Source organism: Xenopus laevis, chromosome 1L (assembly GCF_017654675.1).
Source record: "Xenopus laevis strain J_2021 chromosome 1L, Xenopus_laevis_v10.1, whole genome shotgun sequence".
In the NCBI taxonomy this organism is placed as follows: Eukaryota; Metazoa; Chordata; class Amphibia; order Anura; family Pipidae; genus Xenopus; species Xenopus laevis.
Window position 1 is genome coordinate 32,800,090 of NC_054371.1, and position 27,453 is coordinate 32,827,542.

The following is a 27,453-nucleotide window of genomic DNA, read 5'->3' on the forward strand; positions in this document are numbered from 1 at the left end:
CAGACATCAAAGTATTAAGACATTGCAATGTTAAGGTGCTTCTTATGCATGAGATTCCCTCATAACAATTCTTCTATTTTAATGGTAAATTCATATAAAAAGTTTTACCCTTTAATAGCATAGGATGAGTGTAGCTGACCAGTAATATAAATTATGAATATTAGTGAATATTACTAGGGGTAGATTTATTATTTTCCATGTTTTGCTTTGATTCACATAAATTGCATTTAAAAAATCACAATGACGATTTTTTTTTCGTGGTGACACTTTTATTTCTGCAGTCATAAGATCTATTGTTGTCACTGGGTTTTTTCTGCTATTTGCAGCAAAAAGTTATCGTACCAATTTATGCGAATTGTGGTAGAATACCTATTCAAAAATGTAGAAATCGGCCCACGAGTGTATGCTATCATTTGAAATGAAGAAGAAATCATTGGTGATCTTACATTTATGGGCATATTTATAAAGTTGGACTACAAAAGTGGAGCAGAATTACAATGTCCTTTTTAATTTCTTATACCACCATTTGCATGGGAAAAAGCCATATTGTTAAGGCAGATTAAAGCAGTCAATAAATATTGACATAGGAAACAACATAAGCGTATTATAAACCGGCTTAGGTAATAAAATTGCTTAAGTGATTGAATGGCTTGAAAAAGTTTATTAACTGCATTATTTTGAAAGATGAACTAAATCCTAAAAAACAATATGACTAGAAATTCCATATTTTATATGTGGAACTTACCGCATCTGCCTAAAGTTTCAGAATAAGGCCTTCAAAGTTGCAAACAGTTGTCACCATTTTGGATTCTGTTGGGAGTGTCAGTGGCACTGCACATGTTCAGTGTGCTCTGAGCAGCTTCTGAGAAGTTAAGCTTAGGATTCATTATTAGTGACGGGCGAATCTGTGGCGTTTCGCGAAACGGCGAAAAAAGCAATGAAGCAATTTCGACACGAGTGTCAATTTTTATACATCAGAATATTTTGTCCAACTGCATTAAAGTCAATGGGCATATGAAAAATTTTGACGCTCGACAATTTTTATGCACGCGACTATTATGACGCTAAACTTTTTTTTTTTTGTTGTGCCATGTTTTTCACCAGCACATTTTTGATGCAGTTTCGCAAATTTATTCGCTGGCGGTGAAACGCAGAAATTCACCTCGAATCCATGCCTGGCAAATTTATTCGCCAATCACTAGTCAATAAATATTATCAAGCTGGTGAGATTTGTCTATCATAGAAACTGATGCTACGGGGTTGATTATTCAATTGAGATGCAAATTCAAAGTCAGTTATGTAATGGAAAACTGAGTTAATTATTAATCAGCCTTGTACTGTGTATTTATATATATATATATATTCAGCATATTCAGATAATAAAGGGGAGCTACCGGGGCATTTTCAGTGGCACAGATCATCACTGCTAAAGGGCTCTTTAAACTGGTACTGAACCCAAAACATAATGTGCAGCATTTAGTTTCCCACATGTTATGAAATAAATAGGTAAAAATATTTTCACTATTGCTGATAGCAACCAGAACATTTAAAGAGCAGAATTAGGACAGCCAAAATGGCTATATTACACAGAACATACTGTAAGAGCAGGAGAAACATACGCTAATAGGCAACATTTACTTAATATAATAAAATATTCATTGATGTTAAGAAATAAGTACCTACGTCTCTTGCTAGCTACAGAAAATGATTTCAGTTTATATAATAGAATAAAATAATATACAATGTAAATATATTGAAGATAGATAGATAGATAGATGATAGATAGATAGATAGATAGATAGATAGATAGATAGATAGATAGATAGATAGATTATTGTAAAGAAGATCAGCACAACAGGGATTATGTTTGGCTGTTCATGCTACAATAAATACACGTCATCCTAGTTGTGCTGGTTTTCTCTACAGAATATACAAAATCTATCTATCTTTCCAGTCATCTAACTGTCCATTTACATATGAGGTACCGTACCAAAATAATTTATTAGGCATGTACCAAAAATATTTTAACAGATATGGAACTGAAAGTCCTAATTTGCATATAAATAGAAATGTGCATATTCAAATTCCATTGTTTCATTATCCACAATCTGAAGCCACATGACATTAGAGTTCAAATTAATTTGGTTGAATTCCAAATCAAAATTCTTTATCATTACTATCGATATATAGAACTACTCTTGAATTTATGGTCTGCTGAGCAGTAGAAGTTTCATACAATATCACTGTGTCTACAGAAAAACTCATTAAACACCTGTTCATTTCCCATTGGCTGCTACTGGTCCTCTAGCACAAGTACAAAGCTTTCTTCTAGCTCAAATGAAGTGGACGCAAACATACACTTGTATTCTAAAACTGCTACAGAACAAATAATGAAAATTATTTGTATGTAGTTCTTTTGCTCTATTTGAAACTTATGCTTCCCGCAAAACCTTTCTTGCAGGCAAGGTGATGCATCTAGAAGCTCCACTTCATATTAATAATTATAAAAATGATATCAATAATATTGTAATTATTAGTAATGTATACATGTTTGTCAGTTCCTCAATGGGAACCTGCAGTTTTCTCCACCACAACGCAGCATTTATGCTAATGGTTCAAACAAGTTTAAGGAGTATGAGGCATCACTAAACAAAGGTTATCAGTTTTCCTGGGCACCTACAGGAAATGTTTTCCTTCATATCAGTGTTTTCTGAGATTTTCCATGCTGTGGTTCATTTATATACTATTTCACATGTTTGGGGGCTGAATTATTATAAAGGAAGAATGTCATATAAAATAATTTTTTGGTTATATCACCCTTTTCTAGCTGCTCTCAGGCAGATCAAAGATACATTTGCCAACTTTTCACCAGTGGTTTGTAACCATGAACTTGATTTTTATATATTATAAATAGTATGTACAACAGATCTACAGGAAGCATTTTGAGAGTGTAGTGATTTAGTATTAGTACAGTCAATTATGCATCAGATTCCATAAGACAATGGGAATTGCCACAGTTAAAGGACACTATTACTAGTGGTCTGGATCCTCTCCAGTGAAACCTCTTAGCGAGTGGAGCTAGACTGCATGCCTTTCTAGCTGAGTGTTCCTACACTTCATGAAAGGTATCACCTTAGGTTAGTTACCTCCAGTCCTAAGTGGACCCAAGTGCTAGTCTTGCAAAACTAATTTGACTGTCTAACACCTCTGGATTGTACTGTGACAGAAGCTGCAACTGTCACTACTGAAATCTCATTCATTGGGTCCCCAGCTTCACTTTCAGGTTTGTTCTCCTAGGTCACAGCTCTTCTTTCAGGGACCTTATGCTCCCAGGCTTTCCAGCAGTACCCACATCTGTAACAGCCGTGTTTTCCCTCCTATTACATACACTAAAGGCTGGAATTATTTCTAATACCCCTGGGTTTTTTTTTTGTTCATTCCACATTTATTTAAAATCATTGTTATATTTAGCAACACAAATTCCATGCAAATTAAATATAGTAGTGGAGATGATGGGCAGCCCTGTCTTGTTCCATTCCTGATATTGAATAGTGTGGAAATTACTTTAATTTGGGTGACACTCCCTTAAAGTTTTTTGTGCCGTGTTTAATGCTGAAAATGGTCAGGAAATTTTCCTCTCGAAGTAGCTAATAATGGGTTAAGCGCCATGTTAAGATCTTCTCCTACTACCACTATCTGTTCCCTGAATATTTGTACAATATTAAGACATTGTTGTAGCCAATAAGCTTGGTTTATATTGGGGAGATATATGTAATATATTGTACATATAATATTATGTAACCACCCTTTAATAAACCCATATCTACCCTCAAAATCTATCATAAATCGATTGCAACTCCTCTTAATTTCTGAGCCCTAGAGTTACAATAAAACTATTTAATATCCTCCATTTGTCTATGCATTTCTCTTATCATTTTACTTATATTTTTCAGGTACATTTAGGTCATTTTATTCCAAGAAATAAGAAGATGAGCCATCTTTAGTCCAAAAAAGAGGTAAGTTGTCAATGAGATGTACCCTGTATTTACGTACACATTGTGGGATTTTGCTGAACCCATACCATATTATAAACATTCACCAGCAAAACATAAAAATAACTCATAACTGAAAATTAACAGCAATATACAGTACCAATGGGATAATTCTCAAGTCTGATAAAGACTAGTATGACAGAACCAGTCTGCCAACAATCCCATGGAAGGTGAGGTATCAGGTGTTTTGGTGGGGCTCTTCCATATCCTCCAGCTAATTATTATCTACAGCTAAATTAAACTAATAGACAATCAGCACATAATATGTAGTCCTGAATTGTCATCTCCTGTTTTATCTGTAATTGTTCAATTCTCATTTGTACTAGATTTATGTGGTGTCATCCTTAGGGACGGGTGACTTTGACCCATTTTGCTTAGAAATTTTTTTGACGCGCTTCTTTTTTGGGCGTCATTTTCATGGCGAAACAAGGTAAAAAAAATTCGCCCATCCCTAGTCATCTTTTGTTTCTCTCTCTTACTTTTTGGTGTTGAGACTTCTGTCCAGGGATCCCTTTGAGGGAGAGCAGGAACTTGAGGAGTGAAAATTTGATCCATTCAGTGATGTCCAGTTCTTCAATACTGCAAGCTTGCCAGAATACCGGAAGATCCTCAGGTGATGAAAGACTATGATTTTTACCATGCTTGGTCACTTGAATACTGAATGGATACCCCCAACAAAATGCCAGTCTTTTTGCCTTAAGTGCCCCTATCACTGGTTTTACTAGTTTCCATTGTTGTATACCATTAGAGGTCTTGCAATAAAATCACTTCTGCATAAATGAAATGGTATTTAGTTTTTTGCTGTAGATAATGGGGCTCATTTATTAAAGCAAAGCAGCGCATAAGTGGACGCAAAAGATTGTCTGCGCCATCACAAGCGTGATCGCTAATATATTTGCGTGATATTGCGCATAACACAGAGCTTTTGCGATGGTTTTGTTTATGCGCATTGCGCAAAAGATTGGGCATTTATGTCGCAAACGATGCCGTGGTTGTTAGGGGCGTGGCTGTGGGCGTGGCTACAATGCGCTTGCACTGCGGCCGTCGCAGATTTGCGTCTGTATATGTGCAAAACTGCACCCGGGCAACAGCACCACAATTTTTACGACTGCCTCTTCGTGGCGTAATAGTAACGCTCTTCAAAATGCGCATTCCTGCCCAGCTGCGCTAGTATATTCACATTTTTGCGTTTCATGTTGCTTAAAAGAGAATTTTATATATATGTGTGCAGAGCCACACTGCTAAACTGGGTTCTGGCAAATACAATGGTGCTGCTGTTGGTGGGGATGTTTGTTAACTCAAAGTTAACTCAAAGATGAACAACCCCTGTAAAGTGCATATTAACCACGCCTTCCACCCAACATGTTTATATTGACCAAGGTTCCTTTAAGGGTATCAGGTAGGCTAAACACCTTTGCAACCAAACAAATATTAGCACAGAAACAAATGCAGATGCGTCTAAGTGAACGCAATATGCGCAATATGTGACGCAACTAATTAAAGCAGCGCATTCATACATGAGCACAACTAATCCTTACCTTTGCGGTATCTTCCTGTGCGCACAATTTATTATAAGCACTGCGACAGCTGATACGCAGTTTCACACGTCGCACCTGTCTGTGTCTACATTAGCGTTCAAATTGCACTGTTAAGGTATCGTGCACTACATTATTAAATACTCGCATGCGCTGGGCAAATGTAAGGCCACTGCGCTCTTTTTAGCGCTGCGCTGCGTTAATAAATGAGCCCCAAAAATGTTCTCCATGACTGGGAACCTGAATAGGCAACAAATTATGTCTCTGGGCTTATCATTCGGTAAACCTCTTGAGTCTCAATGCCATGTGCACCCTTTCTATGTCCACCACATGTGATGAGGGTTTTCCAAGAATATGATTAAATAGTTGTAAAACTGTTTCATGCAAATCTCTCCCCTCTGACATTTCAGGTGGACCTCTTATGCCAATGTTGTATTGCCTATGCCTATTGTCTAAATCCTCTAGCCTTTTGTAACATATACATAGCTTTGTTATGATGAGCATTAGATGTAGTGCCTCTACGGAGCTTTCCACTTGCTCAATGCGTAATTCCATGTATGTTACTCTATTATGTAAGGCTGTAATTTCTGTTTTTACATTGGTGACTTCCTCTTTAAGAGTTGTTTAAAACTGTGTGATCATAATATCAGTTTTTGTGGGGAGAGTCTTAAGAAAGGACATTGTAACTAGTTCAGAGCTTACTGATTTGTTTTCTGACTCCTCACTTAACTCTGCATGCATCTCTGTGCCATCTTGTTTCCCTGCTGTGTCTGCTCCTGGTTGCTTGGACTGAAAATTTGCTTTACCAGACACTGTGAGTCCAGATGTTTCTGTGTCCTTCCATCATCCCTGCTTGTATAGTTTGATTTTGAGTGCTTTCCCATACTGCTGTGTAGATGTCATTCGGGTCACTGATTGATGAACGGCACAGCTTACTCAGTTGGCACCACTATGCTTGACAGCAGGCCATGCCTCTGCTCTGGGTTAATCAGGGACACTGCCCTTCCAAGGCCATAGATAACAAAAACTGGGACTTAGCTAGTAGGGGAATTAACCCCAATGGCCCCTACATCTACAAAGGGGTCTGTGGAGATCTTGGCCATATCGAGGGCCAAAAAAATCTCTTGGAGGGCCATATTCATCATGTAGTTGGATAGCCCTGCTATAAAGAATGAATCCAGTGGATTACTGTAACTCAATGCACACAGTTTTAAAACAGAACAAGAAAGATCATTCTTGTGCCCACGGTCAAAAATAAATTAGGGATAATATTGATAGGCAGGATAATAATCGAATCCCAGACTTGAGTCTGCAACTCAAGTGATGCATGTAGCATTAGTAAGCAGCAACTGATGACTTTACCAAGCACCGTTCACAAAGATATGTCAGATTATTCATGCAATTATGTTAAAAACAGCAAGCTCAGTCTAATGCAAGAACTCTTGAAAGCTGCATAAATACAGTAAATGTAGCTAGAGTTAGCCTCATCTACAGTAGCTAATTATGAAAACATATTCAGCTATAAGGTAGGCTAAGAACTCACTTATGATTGGGGTCTTCAACTGATACATTTGATGGATTGGCAGGTTTACCCCATCAACTCTGATCCATTCAAATTTTAAATGGTCGTGACTCCAAGAACAACAAATTGCTCACCGAATTGGTGCATGTGTGTGAAGCATGTTTCCAACTTATCCTTTTTGCAGAGGTACAGTATGCAGCTCTCCATGGGATACTAAACTATATGTAAATCACTGGTTTTGAATCATCAGTAAATAGGAGTCATCAAAGTATCTGTACATGGGTGGGGTGGAACATATGAAACTATAGGGTACGTGGGTGTTGCATAACTGTTATAAACTATGGCAAAACAGAAGCCATGGAAATATTAGTACAAGGCATGTTATAGAGCTGTATACATTGTAGGTATGAAACTACCTGTTTATGGGAGTAAGTATGGCACCACTACATTGGAGGTATTGTATCATATTATCACTGCTTAGGATGTAAGAAGCTGAATGTTTCCAGCATACAGTATATTTATGGAGTATGAAAATCTAGAAACCATTGCACGATATCCATAAAGACTATGATATAAACACAGAATGTTTATCTGACTTTTATGAAGTGGATCTTACCATGGAAATGTCAAGAACCAAAATAATAATATTTTTCTGGGACTCCCAAAGTAAATGTAAATCTGCTGTAGCTTGGGTTATTGATTTCATTCTTGCACAAAATGGAAACGTTTTTAACGAAGGCTCGCTTTTAGAAAACTGATATTTATGAAAGAAGAAAAAAAAAACATTATCACAGCCTAAAAAAAATATAGTTTATCAAATACTTCTGGAGCATCAATATTTGTTTAAGCCATACACAATCAATAAGAAATGTATTTCATGTGCAATTTGCATGCTGATTATGCTTGATTTTCCTTGATGAGTACAAAATAGTTTTATAGACCTTTTAGGAGCCTGGAGATGCCAATGCTTCTAATAATGTATTCCCGGAGATGAAATGATAAACTAAATATCCTGAATGAGCATGTGGATGAAATGGATGCACAGCTTTGTTTTATTAATTGTCAACATATAGAACAACATTACTTTAAAGGATGGGGGGATTGAATTTCTGATGTTGTTGATGGCTTTTCAGATTTTTAGGTTTAAAAGGTCTGCAAAATATTAAAATATTAAAAAAAAGAAAGCTATATCTCCCCCCTCTTCCCTGGTCATATAAAACTAGTGCCACTCTCTTCTTCCTTATAAACACAGTCTGTGGTCACATCCCTTGTAATATTATCCCATCACTCACAGGCTGCATGCCACTAACCTGCCAAGATGATCCACAAAGAAAACCTTTTATCCACTCCTCTCCTAAATCTCTGTTCTCCGTTGAAGATCCTTCATCCATAGCTGATCTGTCTCATCTGGCCACTGACTGTCGTTCTCTCCCTGTCAGCTTTTTTACCATAGCTGGAGCAAATGCAGTTCACTGGCAGACTGAAAATGCAAAACTAAATGATGGGAATTTTGATACAAATGAACCCACATGTAAATAGATTTAAATAAAAAAGCTTCCATGACATTTTCCGACTGGTCCAGAGAGTGCACTGCCACAGTCAGAGTTCACTGGGCTCATTTCGCATTTCCAGCCAGACGGAGAAAATAGTAATTCATGTGCAAATAATGAACTCATTCTTGAATCATTGATGGAATGGGGAAATAACAGAAAATATCAGGAGGAGTTCTTAATTGCAATCTTTCCGGTGGATTGTGTCGCAGGAAAACTTTTTAAATAGCACATTTAGTTTATGTTTCTTTTAATCTACTGTAGATATTAATTCTGTTAGCTATAGTTAAATGGTTTATTGAAGTGTTGAGAGGGTGTTATTCATACTGAAACGGATTCACTGGGCTTTGGGAAATGGAAGCAATTGCCTTTCTATAACCAGCTAATATCCACCCAAAGCAAAATACCTATCCAAAAGCATGATGTGCAACAATCAGTAGAACATATGCAGGTTCTGCACTGCAGGAGCATCTCACTAGTGTACACTACAGGTAGGGGACTTATTATCCAGAATGCTCAGGACAGGGGATTTCCGGGACACTGGATTTTTCCGTAATTTGGATCTTCAGACCTTATATCTACTAGAAAATCATGTAAAGATTAAATAACCCCAATAGGTTTTGCTTCCAATAGGATTAATTATATCTTAGTTGGGCTCAAGTACAAGCTACTGTTTTATTATTACAGAGAAAAAAGAAATACTAAAAATTTTAATTATTTGGATAAAATGGAGTCTATGGCAGAGCTTTCTGGACCAGTATGGACCTGTATAAACATCTCTGTTCAAGGATTTTTAAGAAGGTTTTGGGCTTGGGTAAATTTAAATGAAAGGTTCACTGTATTGATGATATGATTGAGGTGGATACACTCCATGTAGAATGGCACAATACATACCTACCATAGCAGTGTGCAGTAGTGTGTGCTGAGCTCCCTAGTGGGAGGCAATTAATCCTCAATGGATTAATTAACCATAATGGTGCTCAGACTGGCACATATCAAGAAGCAGTTTTGTGCTCGATTTTTGAAGTGCCCTAATATGTAATGCTTGAGCTATAGTTGTGAGGATTTCCTATTAAAGAAAGGTGCTCACCAGGCAGTCAGTGCAATGACATTCAGGGCCAGAGAACCTCTTAGCATAAGAGTGATAACAGTTAATTGGTTTTCTTGGAGATAATGAAGAAAGGGGGGAAACATAGGTTTGCACTGGTGCTCTCCAGTGTTCAGTCTTTCCTTCCATATATTTCATTCCTCCAGATCCAGTGCTGCATAATCTGGAAATCAGGAAAACACTTTAGGCTGAGAGTTATAACTTTAAAGGGTTCATTTACCAAGGCTGGATCTTAAATTAAGAAGCCAAATATTTCTCCCAGTAAGGCCCATCCATTGAGCACTTCTCGGGATCGGTGGTGACAGCTGCCTTTTGAACCATGCTCAAGATTAAGGGTTGCAGACATCAAAATAAAAACATATCTAGACCACATAGAGGTCCATCTTCTTCACCACTTCCCCATGCATATAATGTTACAGCAGGCTTGAAGGTCTCTGTGGTCAAGATCATAAACAATTCATTAAGAACTCATAGACAGAAGGATAGCCTAGATATGGGAGATATGGTTCTGTGTTCAGGGTTAGCGCCAGCAAAATATTCTGCACCAGTGTATCGGGTGGTCCATGAGACTTTACTTCATACCCCAGGTAAAGAGGTTACCTTTAAATTAACTTTTAGTGTGATGTAAAGAGTGATATTTTCAGACAATGTACAATTGTTTTTTTTAGTTATTTAACACTTTATTCATCAGTTCTTGCATTTTCAGCAATCTGGCTGCTACTGTCCAATTACCCTAGTAAATTTGCACTGATTTGAATGAATGTAATATGAACAGGCGAGGACTGAATAGAAAGATGAGCCATAAAAATTAGCAATAACAATACATTTGTAGCTTTACAGAGCATTTGTTTTTTTAGATGGAGTCAGTGACCCCTATTTGAAAGCTGGAAAGAATCAGAAGAAGGTAAATTATTTAAAACTATAAAAAAAGAAAAAATGAAGGCCGATCGAAGAGTTGCTTAGAATAGGCAATTCCATAATATACTAAAAGATAACTTATAGGTGAACCACCCCTTTAGCATGAGTGTAAGTATAGAGCAAGGCACATTCTTCTATACACACCTCTGGAAATAGCACCCAGCTCTACACCCTGCCCCTTCTACCAATATGCTGAGAAAAAAAATGGTAGTTTTGTATTTCACACTAATTATTTTCCTTAATGGTACAGAAATTCTAGAACATGAGTGTCAGGATGAAGATTTTATGATTGTTGGCTCCAAAACAGTTAAAAGATACCACTAAGCTGGAATATCTTTTAACACCGATTTTAGGCTGCATAGTCATATTTTCCATACTAAAAAAAATATGATTTTCAGCAAAGTATGAGGCTCCACTTAAATTGCATAATGACAGCAGAAACACCAGATACAGTTACAAGTATGGATGTAGTATTTTTAGATCAAGACAGCATGAGGTAAATTAATACGGAGGCAGGAAGCGTTCAGCTGCTTTAATAGACACAAAAGAGGCACGGGACATTACCAAGCAACATTGAAATGGAAACATGTAGGTATGATTACAATGTCTGCTCATTAGAAGTGCACCTCCTATGTCTGGCAAAGTCTCAAGATGTAGCAAAAAATGCTCAAATAAAACAATTCTAATTCAGCTAACAAATAAGAACAACAGCTCCAGTTCTAGCACAGAAATGTCCAACGTACAACATGCAGCTACTGGTGGGCTGAGGATGATGGGATATGTAGTTGCAGTACATACAAAAAACTGGTTGCCCGTTGGATGGGTCTCCATACTGTTACACTAGTAAAAAGACCAGATTCTCTGTATGAAGGGGGTGGAAAGTACAATGCTGAGTGCTGACACCTATAATTTATTATTCAAATAAATGCATTTTCTCAGCGGCAGCATAAGTCTTCAGCAATATAGAAAATTATGAAAAATAAAAAAAAAACAAGTGTTGAAATTCGTGCTGATGATATAAACAGACACAGTGGGGAAAAAAAATTCCCAGCTCAGACAAGTCTGGAACCGCATTCGGTCCCAGTTAATGATTATCTGCAATGCTATTAGACAAATATTTGCCAAGGATTGCTGGCTCTCCAGTGATGACCAGAGAAGTATTTGCTGAAGAATCAGGAAAACAAACAAGAAAATAATAAAAAGGACAAAATAAATGCCTCTGCTAATATCTCTAATCATGTACAGTGGCAGACGAGGCAGAAAGATATTTAAAGTAAGATGTACACTAACTCACGTTGCTACTCAGTGACTGGTGACAGTATGAAGCATACATCACTGCCAGGTGACATTTATCCATGGAAAACAGTTTTTTTTTGTCTATTCCAAGGAATCTTGTAACTTGACAGTTCTCCTGCGAGATGGCTGAGACATATTTAAAATAAACTGTAAATCTTACTGTGGGTCATATAAGACAACTGTAAGCATAGGGCAGAGCTAACATGAAGTTTGACACATTTTTTTATCTATCAGAGGAGCAAAGGGCTTTGAAAGTTGGCCTTTGCTTAACAAGAAGCCATAAGGGCACGATGGAACCAGGTCCGGACTGAGAATTAAAATAGGCCCTGGGATTTCAGGTATACAGAGGCCCAAACAGCCCACATAAAGGCCCTAACAGCCCCCAGCAGCCCACTAAATATTGACTTTCTATAGGACCTTACAGCAGCCCCTCTGGCATTTGCCAGAACCCACAGATTACCAGTCCCGGCCTGCGCGGAACTGCACTGAAACACCAAAAGCAGATAAGGAGCAACATAATATGAAACAGATTCCGTCCCATAAGTACAGCCTCCATAGAGACTGTACAGGTGGTGGAACCCCCAAAAAAGTCACTGCACGTGAGATTATACAGGAAAAAATGCCCATGAGTACAAGCCCTCCTAATCAGAGGTGCAGATTGTTGAGCAGGAGAATTCAAAAAGCAGAGATTAAAAAGGACTGAAGTTTTGGATACGGGTATGGATGAAAGTTTTTTGTTTTTTTTGTTTTTTTTGAAAATATTTTATTTGATTTTCATGTTAAACAAGTGATAACAGTATGACAACAAATATTATGCAGATGAAGAAAAACATGTTGAAATCGATACAATGGCATAGTATTAAAGACTAAATACCATTTAAAGAGACTGACAACAACTAACTTGAATTAACTAAGCCAGTGGATGTATAAATATTGAAAGAAAGAAAGAAAAATGACCGTTCATCGACTGGAATGTCGGAAAGCACATCTTACAATTGGAGAAATCGTCCTATTTGTTCACCTGTATTAGAGTTACAAGCTTCAAGATAAGGAGACCAAATCAGTTTAAAAGAGTCTATGGAATTATTTCCTTTGGTTTTGGTTCATAAGGCTTCTTGCCAACTAAGTTGGTTCATAAAAGAAATAGCATCTGCCAACGAGGGGGGGTTCTCTTTGTAACCAAGAATTAAATAAAGCTTTTTTTGGAAGCAGCTAGAAAAAAGCTGTCAATAATTTATTTTTATGGGAAATAAAATTTGAGTCAGGATTAGAAGAAAACTCCACATCACCTAGATGCAAAAAAACAAATCACGGAGATAATTTAATCCTTATCTTCAATTTATAACTCAAAAACCCAAAGATTTCCCTCCAATATAGATCTATCTTTGGACAGGACCATAGTTAATGGAAAAGTGACACATTAGTCTCGTCGCATTTAGGACAGTATGAAATAGGGGGATGAATGTTTTGCATCAGAAATTGGTCTTGCCCAAATTGCCTAAGAAAGGTTGACAAGTCAAACAGAAGAGTCAAAGGTTACCCCAGGCAGTGTTTAGAATCAATGGTGCTAATGAAATTCTACTTGTGCTAACTGTAAATGGGGGAGCAGGGCACGTTTGGGTGGAAAGACTAGAATATCTGTTGTATAGGTTTAGTTTGTGATGGCATTGATGCATCTAGATCTGAGTCTGAATTTCAGTGGTTTTAAGGGGGCATCTAACTATACCTGAATACAAATTGGCATTGAAAACAAATAAATCTAATAATGTTCCTCCACTCCCATCTCTGCAAACCACTTTTGTATGCACCTTAAAGGAAAACTATACCCCCCAAACAATGTAGGTCTCTATAAAAAGATATTGCATAAAACAGCTCATATGTAAAACCCTGCTTCATGTAAATAAACCATTTTCATAATAATATACTTTTCCAGTAGTATGTGCCATTGGGTAATCATAAATAGAAAACTGCCATTTTAAAAAATAAGGGCCGCCCCCTGGGATTGTAGGATTCACTGTACTCACAAACATACTAAACAAACCATACATTAGGTCACATGAGCCAATTAACAGACAGAGTTGTGTCTTTTGCTTCCTCACTTCTTCCTGTTACAGTTAGAGTTGAAGTATTTCTGGTCAGGTGATCTCTGAGACAGCACAGAGGCCATCACGAAATGGTGGCTCAAGGCAAGAGATGTAAAAGGGCAATATTTACTTAAATATATATTCCAGTTTGATAAGATTCTTTAATATGCCACTTAATATGATATGAACTATCTGTTGCTTAAGTGTTCATTTTGGGGGTATAGTTTTCCTTTAATTCATGTGTGGGTTTATTACCCAGCTGAGACAAGAAAGGACCTTCTCCAAACTGTAGCACAAGAATGTCATTGTATGATGTAGTGGCACCTGGGTCAGCAATGGGGAGTTTATCTTAAAAAGGCAATAATAATAATTCAAAGTTGTGTCCACATACTATTGGCCATGTAGTACACATTCCCAATGCAAGCAACCAAAATTAATGTAGGCAACACTTTTCCTTCTAAGTAAAAGGCTGAGTGAATTGAGATTAAGATTGAGTGAAATTGAGGTTAATTGAAGCAGAGTTAAGATCTCAGTACTTTTTAAATATATAATTTGAAAACCTGACATAAAATGGCAATAGAAATCTCAATCTCTGAGTAAAAAAATGAAGGGGGGAAGTTATATGATGGCACCATCTTTTCTTATAAATCTTTTTACTGTTGTTCTAGAAACTTATTGAATGATGAGCGTGGCACAAATAGCCCACATCAAATCGCTCACGAATCTGCATAATTCTGAGGGCTTTTAATAGAATCCCCCCGTACAATTTTGACATTCTCTAAAGCAGGCCATGAATGTAATTGCTGGTTTTAATCCAGTTGACAGAAATATATTTTTATCATTTTAATGAGGCAAAATATCACCTCTTCAGCTTCAAAAATCATTTTATTTTCATTTTGACCCCATTACTTAAGTGATCTGCAGGTCTCCTAGTACTGTGAATGTAATCATAACAGACAGCAAAAGTTTGCTTGACTGGCATCCAGGACACAATGGTCATCTAGAACAGGGAGAGGGGGTGGACAATGGACTTGATCACAGACTGAACAAATTTGATGAAGAAATAACTCATTGAAAGGAACTGGGTTGTGTAGTCATATAGAGTAGTGATTTCCCTGCTTCTACCCAGGCTCCCCAGAGAACTACAATTCCCAGTATCATCAGAAAGAAAAAGGCTACTGGGGATTCTTGAATTTGAAATCGCAAATTCCTATATGTCCATTGATTTAGAATAAATTTAGCAGCCTTGCCTAATGCTACAGAAACCTTGCAAAGGAGAATGCAAAAAGAAAGGAATATCAGAGTTTTTCCCTGCATTACTGAAATGTAATCATTTTTCCTTTTTTTTTAATAAAGCCATATTATTGCCGTACATTAAAAGTGAACTGAGATGCGAATTAAAAAGATAATTGCTGTTTCAACCATTTACAGTGCACTTCCTAGGAAAATGCTAATTATTTAGACAAAAATATGAAGAGAGTTCTGTTTAGGGCGCCTAGATATTGCCATTTCATTGTTTCGTTTGCAACACAGCATGAATACAAATAATATTAAAATTAAAATGCATTAGTATGGTATGTAATGCTGTCTCGTACTGGGCTGGAGCTCCCTCTCAAAGTAGAGTATGGGTTATGTTAGTCCCCCCCCAATGCATCACAGCAAAAACACACAATTGAGTGTCATTGGTTCTTAAAGGAATTGTTCAGTGTAAAAATAAAAACATGGTAAATAGATAGGCTGTGTAAAACAAAAAAAAATTAAAAAATGTTACACAATAGTTAGTTAGCCAAAAATGTAATGTATAAAGGTTGGAGTGACTGGATGTCTAAAATAATAGCCAGAACACTACTTCCTGCTTTTCAGCTCTCTTGGTTTCCACTGATTGGTTAGCAGGCAGTTGCCAATCAGTGACTTGAGGGGGGGCCATATGGGTCATAACAGTTTGCTTTTGAATCTGCATGCTAAAGATCAATTGCAAACTCACTGGCTAACTCAGAGTTAGAGAGCTGAAAAGATGGAAGTTGTGTTCTGTTCTGTTATGTTATACATCCAGTCCTTCTGACCTTTATAGATTACATATTTGGAAACTAACTATTTTGGAAAATGGTTTTATTTTTCACAGCCTACTTGCCCAGTTTATATTTTTATACTTAACTGTTCCTTTAAGCATGATTATCATGTATTAATAAGCAGGATACAGAATAAATATTATAAACAAATGCCAGATCAAGTAGCAATACAACAGAGCATTTTTTTAACCTGTATTCAAATGTAGAAAGAGTTGGAGAGCAATGCAAACATGCAAAATGTTCCTGGGTGGTGCAAAATAAGTGTTGTGATTGTCCATTTAGTAGCCCCCCCCCATATAGACTGTCAGCCTACAGACTCTGTGTGACACAACACATGGTTTTTATACAACCTCAAGCCAGTAATTCAAAAATAAGAACATGTTTTGAGAATACTGGGAGCAACATTAAAGAGGTAGGTGAGCAACACATCGCTTATGGACCATTGTTTGGTGATCACTGTCCAGTGTCCAGCATCAATGAAAAGTACTCACAGCAATGCATAGAAAGCCTGGTAAACTAGGACACTTCAGTGGGAATATCTTTACCTACAGCTATCACTTGGCTTCCTGTTCTAGTGGTTCTTGCTTCTTGTCTACTTAGTTCTAACTACATTTTGCTTCTAGAATAACTCAAAATTCAACTGGTTCTCCACCCTCCTTCTTTAAAGGTGGATCCAATTGAACAGAGTAGTTATACATACTCTCCAAAGTCAAAATATAGCCTAGAAGAATGGTCAAATAGTTCTGTCAACATACATTGTTGGGCAGCATTAACCGCTGTCGGTAGGTGCAAACCACAGATGTAGGCTAGCACATCTTGGCAGCATGTACGGTCCCTCCTTGTAACTGTGGATGTGCCCCAGCTGTAGATAGGGATAATACGGTACTTTACTATGCTAAAAATGTTGGTAATCCCCAGTGGTGGTTAGAATTTTAGGCTTACAACCCCAGTGCCCTTGTACTTCTAGTTCCTTGAAGTGCTACTTGGACCATCATGAATACCATTCTGTGGCCTGCCATAGCCATCTTGCCAGAAAATATATGAATGTGCTCCACATCAATTATATTTGACCCCTATGTATATCTGTAAATTGTAGGCAACCATTTTCAGGGCACAAATCTTTTTTTTCTGGATCAGTGCCCATCTGTAGTTCTCTAATGTATTTTTATAGCAATACAAGCAAGTCAGATGTATAAACTTTCATATATACAGGGTGCTTCTGGGCCTGCTTTCAACTGAGGCAGCCAACCAGTGATGCCAACCTCCTTTCTAGCCCTGGGAGAAGAGATTCAACTGGGTGAGGGGGGCAGGGTTACTAATATAAAGAGTGTAAAACACTGAAATCAGCGCTTAAAGTTTCCAGGGGAAACTATTTGCCAGCCTCATGGTTGAAATGGCACTGTGTTCAGTTGGCTCCCTTTAGTGAAAGCTCCTAATACCTCTAGAATGGGCTTGTGTAATATTAAGTTTTATCTTAATTTATAGTATGAAAATCTGATGAAAGTAAAAATTACTAATTTTCTACCGGATAGAAACTGAACATTTTGGTTTATTTGATTTTTTTTTACTGTGTAGCCACAATTCACAATGGCAGGGGCATTTGAATAACCCTGTGAAACACTTCTCTGTAGGGGTAATAACTCAATCATACAATAACTCATTTATCCAACTTGCAATGGGATAAAATATCTTAATTGATGTGCTCTTCTGTATTTAAACTAATAATATATTTATACCTTTACAAGTCACTCTATAAAAAAATCTTCCTGCAATTTTTACTATTTTGTGTATTTTTAATTCCATATACTTTACATCTTTGCTAGCGTTAAAATACGCTAATTTGTCCTGTTAATCTCTGGATAATAACATAAAGCAAAAGGCAGAGTGGATACAAAATGACAAATTGAGCACCCTATAGTCCTTACTGCCAAAAAGCTATAAAGCAAATCTACTGCTGGAACTAAATCTTGGTGACATTTTATGCTGTTTTATTGCATCATATTATCATTTTTATATCTGGATACACTTCATTGCAAGTACTCTGAATTCCCTGCCTTCTTCATATACAATTTCTGAGCGAAGTGAAAGGCTGCCTTTCGAATAAGAACCATATCCCTAATTTTGTCTATGAGAAAAATATTAAATAAAACACATTTATTTATCTCATTCAGACATTTAAGTCTAAAATCTTTTTCAATGTACTAATAACAAAATGTTTCAAAACCCCCTAAAAAGTTAATTAATTATTGAAATGAACCCTTTGCAGTATAGAAAGTGAATCGTTTAGTGTCTCTTTATTGAAATTGTTCTAACAGCGATCGCACATAATTTCACACTAATTTAATTTAAATTCAGTTATAGGCTTTATCTGCAATTTACCAGACATTTCAAGAACATAGCTGAAAAAATAATTTCAAATGGCCCACTCCCTTTCTCTAAAGACATAATGGCAAAAAAATCTGTGCACAGTAGAAGTTCATAAGATGACAACTGTAGCCAGTGCCAAGAGTCATCATTGCTGGCTGGAGCTGAAGTTGGCAATCTAGGGACAACTCAGGAAACCTTATACTGCCAAAATGAATGCTGTAATACTCCATTTACTACAAGTTCAGTTTAAACTCTGGGCGCGACATACTGCAATACATTACATGCTTTCCGCTGCATTTTTTATAATACGTCTATGCATTTTTTTTTATTTCCACATCAGTAGAAAATGGAAATGTTTTTGTTGAGTTATTAGTTTAGATGACACAGATGACATTCCAGATGGTTCCTCTTCCTCTGGCAAAGGATTTAGAAGTTAAGATGTCAATACTTGATTTAAAAAAAAAATTCAAGCTACAGTACCATATTTTTTTTAATAAAACCATCGTATTAAGGGTTTTTAGCTTATAACAGAAAGGATGCAAGACAAGAAGATGCACAACCAAAGACAATGAGAACTATTTAGAGCCTTGCAATGACCCCCAATATAGCTAATATATTTAACAGGTCTTTGTTTTTTATGAATCATGAGCATTTGACCATTGCAAGGAGAAACTATTAGGACCTGATAGTGAATAAACTGGATAGTACAAATCCATAAAACCTTGATGGAAGTTAATTGTGCCCCACTATTATATACAAACATAAATAAATATGGTAAAGTAATACTTGGTAATACAACATTTTATAAAATATGCATTGTAACTGTACAAAAAAAAAAAGTTTTGATGATGGTATGAAGGGGCAAATCACTATGCATTTTGAGCAATAAAAGGTGTGGGCTTTTTGGGGATAAAGCAAAATTTTATCCTAGCAGAAAATCAATTAATTTGTAAAGCCCCAACAATTGGAAACTTCGAAGGATCATCATAAAACAGATTAAAAAAAGGACAAAGAAATTCCATTATTTTATTCATCTCTTCAAAGGACAGTATAATTTCATCTTAACTAACTAAAATTAGTTCTTCTAAGGTTCTCTTTCCTTTTGTATTGGCCCTTCTGTCTTTCAGCCTAGATCGAGTTGTTTAGCTAGTAATGCATTGAGGCTTAAACTGCATGTAAGGTTGTTCACTAAATGAGTTGCCTCTTTGTATTAGAACAAAAATCCAGCACTGTGCTCACTAATGAGCTCCATCTTGACAGTGTGAATGGAGCTTCACATTTCCTAATATGTTGCATGTGTATCTCTTCTGCCATGCTACCTTCTTCATTTGATCCCCTACACCAGTGGTTGTGAAGCTTTTTCACAACAGCACCTTCATCCTTGATATGGAGAATAGAGATATAAATAAAGAGCTGCAGTCATTCTTTCCCTGATCTCCTGATGTAGAAGCCAGTAGCTGGAGGTAGTAAGCATATTATAAATGTTATTTAAAGGAACGGACTTGATATTCACATCATTCCATGTTTTCATCCTGTTTTCCAAAATACCCCCCAAACAATACCACTTTTCGTTTTATTAGTCTAGTGCCTACTCTATCTTGGCTTACCTTGGATTAGTCAAGCCATTTGACTAATACTCTATCAATACTCTATTTTTTATTAGTAACCAGTTTTTGCGACTAATTTTAAACAATGCTGTATATTGAATCCCCTATCTATCTATCTATCTATCTATCTATCTATCTATCTATCTATCTATCTATCTATCTATCTATCTATCTATCTATCCATCTATCATCTACAGTCATATGAAAACATTTGGGAACCCCTCTCAGCCTGCATAATAATTGACTCCACTTTCAACAAAAAAGATAACAGTGGTATGTCTTTCATTTCCAGGGACATCTGAGTACTGGGTTGTTTTCTGAACAAAGATTTTTAGTGAAGCAGTATTCAGTTGTATGAAATTAAATCAAATGTGAAAAACTGGCTGTGCAAAAATGTGTGTACCTTTGTAATTTTGCTAACTGCTCAATGCTAATTACTGGCAACACTAAATTGGTTGGATTAGCACCTTAAACCTCATAGGCAGGTGTGTTCAATCATGAGAAAAGGTATTTAAGGTGGCCAATTGCAAGTTGTGCTTCTGTTTGACTCTCCTCTGAAGAGTGACAGCATGGGATCCTCAAAGCAACCCTTAAAAGATCTGAAAACAAAGATTATTCAGTATCATGGTTTAGGGAAAGGCAACAAAAAGCTATCTCATAAGGTTTAAACTGTCAGTTTCAACTGTAAGGAATGTAATCAGGAAATGGAAGGCCACAGGCACAGTTGCTGTAAAACCCAGGTCTGGCAGGCCAAGAAAAATATAGGAACGGCATATGCGGAGGGTTGTGAGAATGGTTACAGACAAATCAAAAATCAACTCCAAAGACCTGGAAGAACGTCTTGCAGCAGATTGTGTATCTGTACATCGTTCTATAATTTGCACAAAGAACATCTGTATGGCAGGGTGATGAGAAAGAAGCCATTTCTGCACTCACACCATAAACAGAGTTACTTGTATGCAAAAGCTAATTTAGACAAGTGATTTTGGAACAAAGTGCTTTGGACTGATGAGGCAAAAATTGAGTTATTAGGTGATAGCAAAAAGTGCTTTGCATGGCGGAAGAAGAACACTGCATACCAAGAAAAACACCTGCTACCTACTGTCAAATTTGGTGGAGGTTCCATCATGCTGTGGGGCTGTGGGGCTAGTTCAGGGACTGGGGCCCTTGTTAAAGTCGGAGGTCGGATGAATTCAACCCAATATCAACAAATTCTTCAGGATAATGTTCAAGCATCAGTCACAAAGTTGAAGTTACGCAGGGGTTGGATATTCCAACAAGACAATGACCCATAACACACTTCGAAGTCTACAAAGGCATTTATGCAGAGGGAGAAGTACAATATTCTGGAATGGCCTTCACAGTCCCCCAACTTGAATATCATTGAAGCAACCATGCTCGGCAGCCATCAAATTGAACTGAACTGGAGAGATTTTGTGTGGACGAATGGTCAAAAATACCACCATCCAGAATCCAGACACTCATCAAAGGCTATAGGAGGCATCTAGAGGCTGTTACATTTGCAAAAGGAGGCTCAACTAAGTATTGATGTAATATCTCTGTTGGGGTTCCCAAATTTATGCACCTGTCTAATTTTGTTATGTTGCATATTGCATATTTTCTGTTAATCCAATAAACTTTATGTCACTGCTGAAATACTACTGTTTCCATAAGGCATGTTGTATATTAAATGGAAGTTGCTATTTTGAAAGCTCAGCCAATGATAAACAAAACTCCAAAGAATTAAGAGGGTTTCCCAAACTTTTTCATATGACTGTATCTATCTGTCTGTCTGTATGTCTGTCTGTCTGCATCTCTATCTATCTCTCTATCACGTCTCTGTCTCTACCTCTAATAGCAAATAAACAGAAGTGGTTATGTTTGTTTGTACAAATGACAGCTATAATAGAAAGAATTGTCCCAATATAGAATGTCTTACACGATTACAGCACTCTGTGTGAAGCACACTAAATAAATTAGCTAGGACTCTACAACATATTGTCATACCATTCATAAGGTGCCTTTTTTTCCTTTTTTCCCAACATAAAAATGAATAATTGCTAAATTGTATTAAACTTACTGAGTTATGAATAATATATAGCCCTAATCACAAGAGGCTTGCACAGTTATGTAAGATTGATTGTCACGCAAGTTAAACAGAAAAAGAATATACAATCTGCTTTTATAGTGTTTTCCTGTTGTGACAGAAAATAGAGGTCTCACTGAAGTGATGTTATCTAGTTAACTCCTGCAGTCTCTCAGAACAGCAAAGATGTGCCAGAAAAATATAAAAATGGCACAAAATGCATTGACGAGTGGCTGGTCATATTGAAGTACGAATGGAGAAAAGTCAGTTGTTTACTATATACTGTAAATACATCTGATTATTGATCAGGCCAAATGTGTAAACGTGAGAATGATATAGTGGGAGTTGGGTCAGAATTGAGATCATTTGTAATTTTGAATATATATACAAAATAATAAATTATACACACTACTAAATGTACAACATAACCATAAGAAGAAGAAGACAGACTCCATAAGACCTAGAGCAAATCTATGCTCAGACATTGAGTTGACTTTCTATATTGCTCAAATACTATTACTATTACCCCACTTTTTTCTGTAATATAGCAACCACTTCAGTTGGCACCAGTATTGACACCCAACTGCATTTACTCGTTCCCCCTTCCCCACCAGGGATCTATTTAACGCCAACAGAGTGGACCATCCCTCAATAAAGAGTGGTTCTTTCTCACCCAATAGTTTTGTACAGGTATGGGACCTGTTACCCAGAAATGTTAGGGACCTGGGGTTTTCTGGATCAGGGATCTTTCTGGATCTCCATAACTTTAGTCTACTTAAAAATAATTTAAAAATTAAATAACCCAATATTGCCTGCAATAAGGATTAATTAGATCTTAGTTGGGATCATGTACAAGCTACTGTTTTATTATTATAGAGAAAAAAGAAATCATGTTTTAAAATGTAAGTTTTTTTATTAAAATTGAGTTTATGGAAGATGTTATTCCTGTAATTTGGAACTTTCTGGATAATTGATTCCATATCTGTTAATTAATATCTCTTATCCATAAGGTCAATAAAGGGGTGTAAAGTAGGAAACCCCCTTCTGGTAGTAAGATGCCTTTGTCCCCCCCCCATTAAGATTTTGGGCATCAGGAGTTTATCCTCTACTTGGTGATGGTTTGTTGCAACCCTCACATCACATACTGTATATATTATATAGTGAATAAAGTACCCCCTCTTGTAAATTATAAGGATATTATAAGTTACTGAGGAGTTTCATGACCATATAAAAACACGAGGCCGATGAGTTTTTATACAGGTCATGGAACTCCTGGTTACTTCTAATATCCTCATATTTTGCAACAAGGGGTACTTTATTTATTATAATACACAAGTTTTAGTGAGTCATGTGACAGAAATGACATCACTGCTCACCATTTATAACTGATGACATCAGTACTCACTGTTTATAAGGATATCATTTACAAGATATTCATGGCTTTTGTGTATTATATATAATATAATAAGGATGACGCCCTAGGATATACACATAAGGAGAAACTTTAATCCTTGGTTTTCTGTTTGCCCATTGAAATTCCTTGCGGCAGTTGCAAAAACATGAGCTAAACCGAATGGCGTGATCTTTTTCTTTTATTTTCACCTATGAAAAAGCACTTGTACTTTTCGCATGTGTTTTTCAAATGTAATTGAATCGATCCTACAAACAGAATTGCCAAACCAGTGTTGAATCAATACAAGAGCATGTGTTCATTCAATACCATTTCACCTAGGAGGGGATGATATATTTTCTAGTTAGGACATGACAATAATTTGTTAAGAAGGCCCCAAACATAAGTCTTCACCCTCACATATCTACTACTGTTTGCTTGATGCAAATGTCATTTAAGTTGCTGTGTTTGACCACGTTTACAGGAGGCTTTAGGCAATAGAAACTGCCTACTGTGGCATTCTGCTTGTGATAAATAGAATGGAACATGTAAGATATGAAATAAGATGACTTAATGCTGTCAGGGGTCTGAAGGACAATTGTTTGGGGCAGCAAAATTCTTAGTAAAGGACATTTTCAGACAGTCTGTTGCTAAGCCTAAAGAGAAAGAGATATATTTATAGGGACTGGAAAAACACATATTGCATTCAATAGGCTGTCATAATGTACAACATGGAGCTTTTTTGTGAACAGCATATATTTAGGTTATCTGTGATATTTTCCTAAATAATATAGATCCTCGAGATCAAGTAGTTACTAGTAGCTAGGCAAATGACAAAGAAGGTGGAACACATAAAAATGAAGAAGCTAAACTGCAACCAACATAGAGTTTGCTTATAGCAGACTGACTAAAACAAATTCCTTATTGGTTGTTATTGATAGTAAATACATTGTTTAATACTGCTTGAAATGTTAGAATAATAGCAGTGTCATGGAGTCACATAGGCCTGTGTAATCACATGCATGGTTAAGTATTTAGGTGTTGCATGAAGATGCCCACATCTGATATAAAGTCCAAGAAGCAACTTTCTTCTTAAGTGGCTACATCTCCTTATACATCAGTGTGAACATTTAGGAGGTGATGTATTAAAAGTCACAATGTTTAGCTATAACAACCAACCAGATGCTATCTTTCAAGCAGATAAACCAGTGAATGCAAACTTCTGATTGGCTGCTATGGGTACTAGTTTCATGCCAGGGAGACCAGTGGCACCAATGTTGCACCCTGATGTGTCATATTCTGAAACATGGAGCCCACCATTCCAATTACAGTACATCTAGAGAATGTGAAAAGGTAGAAATAATTAAGGAACAATGTCTAGAACAAGGGATGGGTGAATTTATTCACCAGACGCAAATTTGCGGCGAATTTCCGCTTTTCGCTGCTGACAAATAAATTCATAAAATTGCTGTGAAAATTCGCTGTGCCAATTGACACCGGCATCAAAATTTGCGTTTCACGATTTTCGTGGCGAAGTGGGACAAAATTTGCCCATCACTATCTAGAAGAAAAAGTATGGGTTTGAAATTAGTGTAGCACTTTGATTAAGCAAATCCTCATATTTTAAAGATTTTTACTTTGTATTTTTCCATTACTCTTTCCATAGATACAATTATAAATTATTGATAAGTGTTGCTGATTGACAACATGCAACCTCATTTCAGGAAGCCTTAATTTCAGTTGTTCATCCCATCATCATCTCATTTTTTATTTTCTTTCTAAAATGACTTGCAGGAGCCTATAGAAAAGGATTCTTTAGCAATTTAGGATGCAGTGCAAGGCAGAGAGAGCCTGGGGTGAAACACATCAACTGACATATGGGTAGCTATGAGCCTACACTTCTAATAAACAGGAGCTCATCTGTAATTAAGCTACATAAGGGAGCAACAATGTAACGAATGTGTGATTTACAGTGCTGTGTAGGTTAATGCAAGAGCCACATTTCAAATAAATGCAATTTTAAAGGGACACCGTCATCGTCTTTTATGATCCACTTATGTTCATCTTGAGATATATAGGCAATTTTAATTTTCAGCATTTCTTATTTAGTTTTCTTTTTATGGGATTAGGCTTTTTATATGGACTCGGTCCTTGTGAAACAACAGCAGCTGGGAAATCGGTGAAATTTTGTTTGCTAGGTAATTTTTAGACTAGCTTCTTTTAATGAAGAAATCATACATAGGTTCTTTCATATGCATCTTCAAGACTTGCAGAATTGTGCTAGGATACATATTAGAGATATTAGAATGGCCTCATGAAGAGAGATATGGTTGGCTAAACCAGTTGTATCTGACCAAATGATGTTATGAGCTATTAATCTCACCCCCAGTTATATAAGTATAAATATAGTATATAAATTCTACTGTATCAGTGCTTGAACTTACTGAAATGATGCAGCTGACACAGATATAGGACTAATTATCTGGTATACTTGGGATATTCTGTAGCACTGGTATGGGACCTCTTATACAGAATGATCTGGACCTGGGGTAATCCGGATAACAGATCTTTCCATAATTTGGATCATATGTTGTGTGCTATAAAACATTTAAACATTAAACCCAATAGGCTGATTTTGCTTCCAATATGGATTAATTATATCTTAACACTGTTTTATTATTACAGAGAATAAGGAAATGATTATAAAATAGAGTCTATGGGAGACAGGCTTCCCACAATTCAGATATAGATGTAGTACAACTACAAGAAAGCACACGTTAGATAAAAACTTCATAGTGTAGTAATTTAACACAATTTGTGTAAATCCAAAAAGGTGTGTGAAAAAGAACCAATAAAATCCTCTAAAAGTGACTAGTGCAATGTGTAATCTCTCTTTTATGCACACCTATTCACCAGCCCAGTATTAAGCCAAATGGAAAGGAATAAAGGTACATATGGTCTTGCAGCAGATCTTAAAATACAGGGCCGGATTTACCTTTTTGCCGCCCCTAGGCCGCCCGGTTCCTAGCACCCGCCAATCCCCCCCTGTGAGTGCATGTGCCGGGCACTGGGTCCTAGTGCCTGGCGGTGAACGCACTCACATACTCCCCCTTCGAGCGAGTAGGAAGCTACTGAAACCTTCCTCCGTCACATTCCTAGCATGTGCGCCGCTTCCTCTGCCAATTCCAGCTATATTAGGCACAGTCGCGTCAGAGTCATTGCGCACCAGGTTCTAGTGCCTGCCGGTGTGCGAATGTGGTCACATCCTCCCATGCGAGTGTGTGTGCGGCTCCCAGTGCTACTCTAGATGTGGCTGTGCAGCATGCCGCCCTAAGCCCGGGCCTTTGTGGCCTCGCCACAAATCTATTTCCAATGCTACACAGGTTGGACATAAACCATAGAAGCCAGTATATAGTGCAGCACTGGCTATTTACAAAATATCCAATATTGGTAAAGCATGTTGAAGAACAGATGAATACAATTCAGTGCAACACCATCAGTGTCGGACTGGGGGGCCCGGGGCCCACCGGGACTTTTGTCAAGGGCCCCCCTTGCTGAGCCGCACTTTACCGTGCAGTGCGCTCCTTTCCTTCTGTGCGGTGCTGGTGCGCATGCGCAGACGGTGCGGTGCTGGCGCGCATGCGCAGACGGCACGGCGCTCCGGCTTTTTTTTTTATTTTAAATAACACGATTGGGGGTCTGGCCCGGCGGGGGCCCATGACGGGTCGGGGCCCACCGGGTTTTTTCCCAGTTTCCCACCGGGCCAGTCCGACCCTGAACACCATTTTTACTCAGGGACAGGATTTAGAAATATTTCATTTTTTTTCTGCACCCCTTTTAAAGGTACTTCCTTATCGCCTATGTCAACA